We start from the raw sequence: 8,974 nt of genomic DNA, 5'->3' as shown, positions 1-8,974 counted from the left end.
CGAGTTGACTCGTCTGTGCTGACGTGAATATACGCAGAAGAAGAGAAGAGAAACAGGAAGCAAACTGGACAGTAAAGCAGGTGTGTCTGCTGCCTCAGAGGGAGGTAACCATGGAGACGGCAGAGCTCATGGGTAAGTCAAACGTTTTGTTAAAATCACTTTTTCTAAAAGGAGTTTTCTGATCAGAACTAATCTGTGAAAACAGCTCAGACACTCTGACTGATGGAGGCAGCAGCTCTAAAATCCCTGTTTTAGTGAATGTAGTCTGGTGTGTGTGCTGTTTGTGGTTAAACCAAAAGGATCTTCCAGGTCTCTCTCTGTAGGGATCCTTTCCATGATGCTGTCACACACTTAGAATAACACTCTGAGCCTGTCAGTGGATCAAACAAGCTCTTTTAGTGGACCTACTGTGATCAGGTGCAGTCGTCCCAAAGGATCACGTTGCAGCCAGGATGAGGACACAGAGGATCATGGGTAGAAACAGTGGAGTGACCCTTTAATTAAATGAGTAAAGAATAAGAGCAGTCACACCTGCTCCACCAGGGAAAACTGCTGACTGCTCCTTTAATGGGTAATCAATGAAAACTTGAGGAAGTGAACAGACGTCACAGTTCATGAAATCAGAAGTGAAACTCAAAGACAGAACCAATATTATTGGAATATTATTGATCATAAACGAATGTTAAACATCCAAAATGAGTCAAGTGTTACTTTAATGAAACGCTTAAGCAGCAAGCTGACGACCAGTCTGATCAGATGTATTGATCAGGAGTGTGTTGGATGATCTGGACCAGCAGGGGGCAGCAGGACACTCACACACTGGGAACGGGACTTAACACTGGGAACGGGACTTAACACTGGGAACGGGACTTTACACTGGGAACGGGACTTAACACTGGGAACGGGACTTAACACTGGGAACGGGACTTAACACTGGGAACGGGACTTTACACTGGGAACGGGACTTTACACTGGGAACTGGACTTTACACTGGGAACGGGACTTAACACTGGGAACTGGACTTAACACTGGGAACTGGACTTTACACTGGGAACTGGACTTAACACTGGGAACGGGACTTAACACTGGGAACGGGACTTAACACTGGGAACGGGACTTTACACTGGGAACTGGACTTAACACTGGGAACGGGACTTAACACTGGGAACGGGACTTTACACTGAGAACGGGACTTAACACTGGGAACTGGACTTTACACTGGGAACGGGACTTAACACTGGGAACGGGACTTTACACTGGGAACGGGACTTTACACTGGGAACGGGACTTTACACTGGGAACGGGACTTTACACTGGGAACTGGACTTAACACTGGGAACTGGACTTTACACTGGGAACTGGACTTAACACTGGGAACTGGACTTTACACTGGGAACTGGACTTTACACTGGGAACTGGACTTAACACTGGGAACGGGACTTAACACTGGGAACGGGACTTTACACTGGGAACTGGACTTAACACTGGGAACTGGACTTTACACTGGGAACGGGACTTAACACTGGGAACGGGACTTAACACTGGGAACGGGACTTTACACTGGGAACGGGACTTTACACTGGGAACGGGACTTAACACTGGGAACGGGACTTTACACTGGGAACGGGACTTTACACTGGGAACTGGACTTAACACTGGGAACTGGACTTAACACTGGGAACTGGACTTAACACTGGGAACGGGACTTAACACTGGGAACTGGACTTTACACTGGGAACGGGACATTATGTGTCATGTAATTGAGGTGTTTTCTTCCTCAGAATGTTGTTTATATGTTGAGAAGGATTCTGAGTCCAGAGATGTTTCTGGAACAGGAGACGTTCAGGTTCACGACAGGAAGTATCACCTTTGTTTTATTTTGTTAATCAGTACTTGCAGGAGTCCACTTCCTCCAGAAGGAGGCAGCAGAGGACCAGAGCTGCTGTCTCGCCTCCAAGGAGAGGAACAGGAAGTTTACTTTCTCTTTTCCCTCAGAGGCTCTTCTGGGGGGGGGGGCAGAGTGACGCAGTGTGAGCTGATCAGGTTTCACTTTCACTTCCAAACAAACTCTTGGGCAGGCTGGTCAGGTGCTCCAGTGTTCACTGAACAGCAGACGATGGGTAACGAGCTGAGCGAGGAGCAGAGGAGGGAGCGCAAGAGGAGCACGCTGGATGATTTTGTGAGGCGACTGAAGGAGGGTCCAGATGTGAGAGTCAACAGGAACATCGTGATGTTCAGCAGTTTGTCTTCTTCAGACAACCTGAGGCGGCACTACGAGCGGAGGAGGGTGGAGCTGGGCGACCACGCTCCAGACTGGACCAAGAGCCTGGTGGAGAAGCTGAGCGGCCTGAAAGCAGCTCCTGAACTGGCCGGACTCGGAGCTCTGGCCGTCGTCGTCCTCATCGACATGCTCTCCTCCAGTCCACCGGAGGAGAGCACGAAGGAGGCTCTGCGGGGGGTGTTTGCCGAGGAGAAGGCCTCCGAGGTGTGGGACCACATCGACGAGTGTCTGAAGAGATGCAGGATGAACATCAACAGCAGAGACGACCTGAAGAGCGACATCAAGCGGATCGAGCACCAGCTGAGCGCCGCGCTCACCAGGCTGAAGAACGCCATGCTGAGGGACGGCCACATGACGGCCGACGGTCTGAGGGCCTGGGTGAACGGGGCGGCCTTCCACGTCCAGATGCTGATCCACCTGGTGAGACTGGGAGGGACTCAGACCTGTGACTCTGTGGAGGAACTCTTCTCTACCTATGAGAGCGAGCTGAGCCTGCTGTTCAAAAAGCACCAGGAGATGGTGAAGGGAAAGTGCCGGGAGTGGGTCAGGTCCCCCACCAATTACTCAGACGGAGATCATCAGCTCAGAGATGAGGACTCAAAGTGGCACAAACTGGAAGGTGGCATCAGCTTTCAGGAATATTTAGAGGCGTACTATGATCACAGGTACGGCTGGCAGAAGCGTGAGGACGAGCAGTACTTCAGGGGCGTAAAACAGGAGCTGCAGGACCTGGTTCATCAAACAGGCTCCTTTAATGTGAGCTGTGGGGGGGGGGGGGGGGGGGGGCTGAAACAGCCATGACGAGTCCAGTCTGAGCTCTGCTAGCTCTCTTAGCTTTGATAGCTCTGTTAGCACTGTTAGCTCTGATAGCTCTGTTAGCTTTGATAGCTGTGATAGCTCTGTTAGCTTTGATAGCTCTGTTAGCACTGTTAGCTCTGATAGCTCTGTTAGCTCTGATAGCTCTGTTAGCTTTGATAGCTCTGTTAGCACTGTTAGCTCTGTTAGCTTTGATAGCTCTGATAGCTCTGTTAGCTCTGATAACTCTGTTAGCTCTGATAGCTCTGTTAGCTTTGATAGCTCTGATAGCTCTGTTAGCTTTGATAGCTCTCTTAGCTTTGATAGCTCTGTTAGCTCTGTTAGCTCTGATAACTCTGATAGCTCTGTTAGCTTTGATAGCTCTGTTAGCTCTGATAGCTCTGTTAGCTCTGATAGCTGTGATAGCTCTGATAGCTCTGTTAGCTCTGTTAGCTTTGATAGCTCTGTTAGCTCTGATAACTCTGTTAGCTCTGATAACTCTGATAGCTCTGTTAGCTTTGATAGCTCTGTTAGCTCTGATAGCTCTGTTAGCTCTGATAACTCTGTTAGCTCTGAAGGGTTAGCATTTGTGTTTCTGTCAGAGGTCCCCTCTGATTGATTAGAGATGGATTAGATTGGCTAATGAAAGTGCTGTGTATCTGCTCCATCAATAAAGAAGGTTTCAGCTGCTCACTGAAGATTGTTTCATGGTTTCTTCCTGACACCCCCACATCCAGTCTGAAGCCCAGACAGGTGGTTTACCTGCACATCCAGGTAGCTTCTGCTGTCTCTGCCACACATGGCATCAAAACACTGACTGTTTTTCAGAAGTGTCCTCTGATTGGTCGGTATCAGAACCTGAACCTGACCAATCAGAGGAGGGTCCTGACTGAACCTGACCAATCAGAGGAGGGTCCTGACTGATCCTGACCAGTCAGAGGAGGGTCCTGACTGAACCTGACCAATCAGAGGAGGGTCCTGACTGAACCTGACCAGTCAGAGGAGGGTCCTGACTGAACCTGACCAATCAGAGGAGGGTCCTGACTGAACCGTCTGAACTTCAACACAATAGTCTCAAAGTCGTGCAGCTTAAAATGGCTGTTTTTATGAATGGAGTCTGGTTTGAGTCTGAGCAGACAGACAGGCAGGCAGGCAGACAGGCAGGCAGGCAGGCAGGCAGGCAGACAGACAGACAGACAGACAGACAGACAGACACAGACAGACAGACAGGAGGATTATGCTAAAACTTTCTGGGACAGTTTCTGTCTGACAGCCGTGTCAGACCAAGCTGGCATGCTGGCGTTTCTTTCCCACAATCCCTCTTTGTTTGGCTGCGTGTCACTGGATCAGCATGGGGGGGTCCTGTGTGTGTGGGGGGGGTCTGTAAAGCCTCAGATCTTTTCTTGTTGCTCCTCCTCCTCTTCTTCCTCCTCCTCATCCTCCTCCTCCACCTCTTCTTCTTCTTCTTCCTCCTCCTCCTCCACCTCTTCTTCTTCTTCCTCCTCCTCCTCCACCTCTTCTTCTTCCTCCTCCTCTTCTTCTTCTTCCTCCTCCTCCTCCACCTCTTCTTCTTCTTCCTCCTCCTCCTCCACCTCTTCTTCTTCCTCCACCTCTTCTTCTTCTTCCTCCTCCTCCTCCACCTCTTCTTCTTCCTCCACCTCTTCCTCTTCTTCCTCCTCTTCTTCCTCCTCCTCATCCTCCTCCTCTTCTTCCTCCTCCTCTTCTTCTTCTTCCTCCTCCTCTTCTTCTTCTTCCTCCTCCTCCTCTTCCTCCTCTTCTTCCTCCTCTTCTTCTTCTTCCTCCTCCTCCACCTCTTCCTCTTCCTCCTCCTCCTCCTCCTCCACCTCTTCCTCTTCTTCCTCCTCCTCCACCTCTTCTTCTTCCTCCACCTCTTCCTCTTCTTCCTCCTCCTCTTCCTCCTCCTCATCCTCCTCCTCTTCTTCCTCCTCCTCTTCTTCTTCTTCCTCCTCCTCTTCTTCTTCCTCCTCCTCCACCTCTTCCTCTTCTTCCTCCTCTTCTTCCTCCTCCTCTTCTTCTTCTTCTTCTTCCTCCTCTTCCTCCTCTTCTTCCTCCTCTTCTTCTTCTTCCTCCTCCTCCACCTCTTCCTCTTCTTCCTCCTCCTCCTCCTCTTCTTCCTCCTCCTCTTCTTCCTCCACCTCTTCCTCCTCCTCTTCCTCTTCTTCCTCCTCCTCAAACATATCAAGCACATGTGTGCTCCTGGAGGATGATGAAGATGGTGATGATGATGAAGAGGCTAATGGCCGTCTGTCTGTCCCGTCTGTCTCCCCCCCCCCCCCCCCCCCGTGTCCTGCTGAGTCTGTGATTGGACGCCGTCCTGCAGGGAGCCACCAGGTGAACCTGTCCAGGTGTGATGAGGCGGAAATAACCAGCAAACACATTCACACACACTCTGAAACTAAACCCTCTTTATGGTTTCATGTGGGAAATACCTGGTGCTGATGTCACCTGGTGCTGATGTCACCTGGTGCTGATGTCACCTGGTGCTGATGTCACCTGGTCCACCTGTAATAAAGACCCCTCTCTCTCTCTACATGGCTGGTGGATGTCGAACGCCCGGCGGTCTCTACATTTATTCATGGGAGCTCTGAAAGTTTAATGGTGCAGCTCCATTAATCTGAGGCAGGAATGAAAGATTCATCTCCCTTCACTCCCCCCTTCCTCTCCCCCTGTGACCCCCCACTGAAACTTTAATGTGTGCTGACTCACTGGAGGAGAGGAGGAGCCCCGACCGCCTCACTGGAGGAGAGGAGGAGCCCCGACCGCCTCACTGGAGGAGAGGAGGAGCCCCGACCGCCTCACTGGAGGAGAGGAGGAGCCCCGACCGCCTCACTGTTGTCTCAGCAAATAAACACTAATGTAATATCATTAGACTGAACCACTGGCCCCGCCCACCTCATCACCATCTTCATCATCGTCACCTTCATCATCATCATCACCACCATCTTCATCACCATCATCTTCTTCATCATCACCACCATCTTCATCACCATCATCTTCATCATCTTCTTCATCATCACCATCATCTTCATCATCACCATCATCATCTTTATCATCACCACCATCTTCATCATCACCATCATCACCATCATCATCTTCACCACCATCACCATCTTCTTCATCATCACCACCATCTTCATCACCATCATCTTCACCATCATCATCTTCATCACTACCATCTTCATCACCATCACCATCATCTTCATCATCACCATCATCATCATCATCATCATCACCATCATCATCTTCACCACCATCACCATCATCTTCATCATCACCTTCATCTTCATTATCACCATCACCATCACCTTCATCACCATCATCTTCATCATCACCATCATCTTCACCATCATCTTCATCATCACCTTCATCTTCATCACCACCATCACCTTTATCTTCATCACCACCATCACCATCATCTTCATCATCATCATCACCTTCATCTTCATCATCATCATCAGCACCACCATCATCTTCAGCATCACCTTCATCTTCATCATCATCATCATCATCACCTTCATCTTCATCACCACCATCACCTTCATCTTCATCACCACCATCACCATCATCATCATCACCTTCATCATCATCTTCATCATCATCACCATCATCTTCATCACCACCATCACCTTCATCTTCATCAACACCATCATCTTCATCACCATCATCTTCATCACCACCATCACCTTCATCTTCATCATCACCATCATCTTCATCATCAGCATCACCTTCATCTTCATCACCACCATCACCTTTATCTTCATCACCACCACCTTCATCATCATCATCACCTTCATCTTCATCATCACCATCATCACCATCATCTTCATCATCACCATCATCTTCATCATCATCTTCATCTTCATCATCATCTTCACCATCATCTTCATCATCATCATCATCTTCATCACCACCATCATCTTCATCACCACCACCTTCATCATCATCATCATCACCTTCATCTTCATCATCACCATCATCACCATCATCTTCATCATCACCATCATCTTCATCATCACCATCATCTTCATCATCATCATCACCATCATCTTCATCACCATCATCTTCATCATCATCACCTTCATCTTCATCACCACCATCTTCATCATCATCATCATCACCACCATCATCTTCATCATCACCATCATCTTCATCACCATCATCTTCATCATCATCTTCATCTTCATCATCACCTTCATCATCATCTTCATCTTCATCATCATCTTCACCATCATCTTCATCATCATCATCATCTTCATCACCATCATCATCATCACCACCATCAGCTTCATCATCATCACCATCATCTTCATCATCATCACCATCTTCATCACCACCATCACCTTCATCATCATCACCATCATCACCTTCATCACCATCATCATCTTCATCATCATCACCATCATCATCATCATCACCATCATCATCACCACCATCACCTTCATCATCATCATCATCATCTTCACCACCATCTAAAAATGAGAAATAAGGTGCAACGCAGTGATGTAGAAAAACAAGTCCTTGGGCAGTTCAGCTGGTGGAGGTGAGGGGCAGTGGGGTGGGGGGGGGTAAGAGTTCAGCTGGTGGAGGTGAGGGGCAGTGGGGTGGGGGGGGGTAAGAGTTCAGCTGGTGGAGGTGAGGGGCAGTGGGGTGGGGGGGGGTAAGAGTTCAGCTGGTGGAGGTGAGGGGCAGTGGGGTGGGGGGGGGTAAGAGTTCAGCTGGTGGAGGTGTGGGTCAGTGGGGTGGGGGGGTAAGAGTTCAGCTGGTGGAGGTGAGGGGCAGTGGGGTGGGGGGGGGTAAGAGTTCAGCTGGTGGAGGTGAGGGGCAGTGGGGTGGGGGGGGGTAAGAGTTCAGCTGGTGAACAGCAGAGGGGTAGAAGCTGTTCCTCAGCCCACCCCCCTCCAGAGGGCAGCAGAGAGCAGATATGGTGGAAGGGGTGATGTCTCTCAGGGAGGGGGGGACGTATATTATTATTACTGATCAATAATATTATTAAACTGAACGATGGCTGCGTTCCATTTAGCTGCTTCAGGTCCTGCTGCCTCTGCTGGTGGGGCCGGCCCCCACCTGGACAGGTCTGTTACCATGACAGCACCTGTGTCACATGACCTGGTCCGATTAAAGAGAGGGGGAGGGAGGGAGAGAAGAGAGAAAGGAGGGGAGAGAGGGAGGGAGGGGAGAGAGATGAGAGAAAGGAGGAGAGAGAGGGAGGGAGAAGGGAGGAGAGAGAGGGAGGGAGGAAGAAGAGAGAAAGGAGAGAGAGAGAGGGAGGGAGAGAGAAGAGAGAGGGAGGGAGAGAGATGAGAGAAAGGAGGAGAGAGAGGGAGGGAGGGAGAGAGAAGGGAGGAGAGAGAGGGAGGGAGAGAGATGAGAGAAAGGAGGAGAGAGAGGGAGGGAGGGAGAGAGAAGGGAGGAGAGAGAGGGAGGGAGAGAGAAGAGAGAAAGGAGGAGAGAGAGGGAGGGAGAGAGAAGAGAGAAAGGAGGAGAGAGAGGGAGGGAGAGAGAAGAGAGAGGGAGGGAGGGAGAAGAGAGAGAGAGAGAAGGGAGAAAGGAGGAGAGAGAGGAAAAAGACAGCAGTGGGGAAGGAAAGAAGCGGGGGGGGCTTTGGGGGGAGCGTCCACAGACTTTTGGCCATGATCAGATTCAGAGGGGCGGGGCCGCATGTGGGGGGGCACCGTGAATCCGAGGCTCCGCCCCCCCGGGACGCACCGGGAGCAGCAGTGAGGACCGAGCCGGTAACCGAGCCAAACGCTCCTCCTGCGGCTGCACGACACCCGAACACCCGGAGCTCCTTTGTTCGGGTCTCCGGCTCAGTTCCGCTCGAACCGAGCGACCCGCGGAAAGTTTGAGTCCGGGAGCAGAGAGGGGGGACCCGGGGAG

The sequence above is a fragment of the Pempheris klunzingeri genome, chromosome 6 (assembly GCF_042242105.1).
Source record: "Pempheris klunzingeri isolate RE-2024b chromosome 6, fPemKlu1.hap1, whole genome shotgun sequence".
Classification (NCBI taxonomy): Eukaryota; Metazoa; Chordata; class Actinopteri; order Acropomatiformes; family Pempheridae; genus Pempheris; species Pempheris klunzingeri.
The sequence above is the reverse complement of the archived record's forward strand: the minus strand, read 5'-3'. Positions refer to the sequence as shown.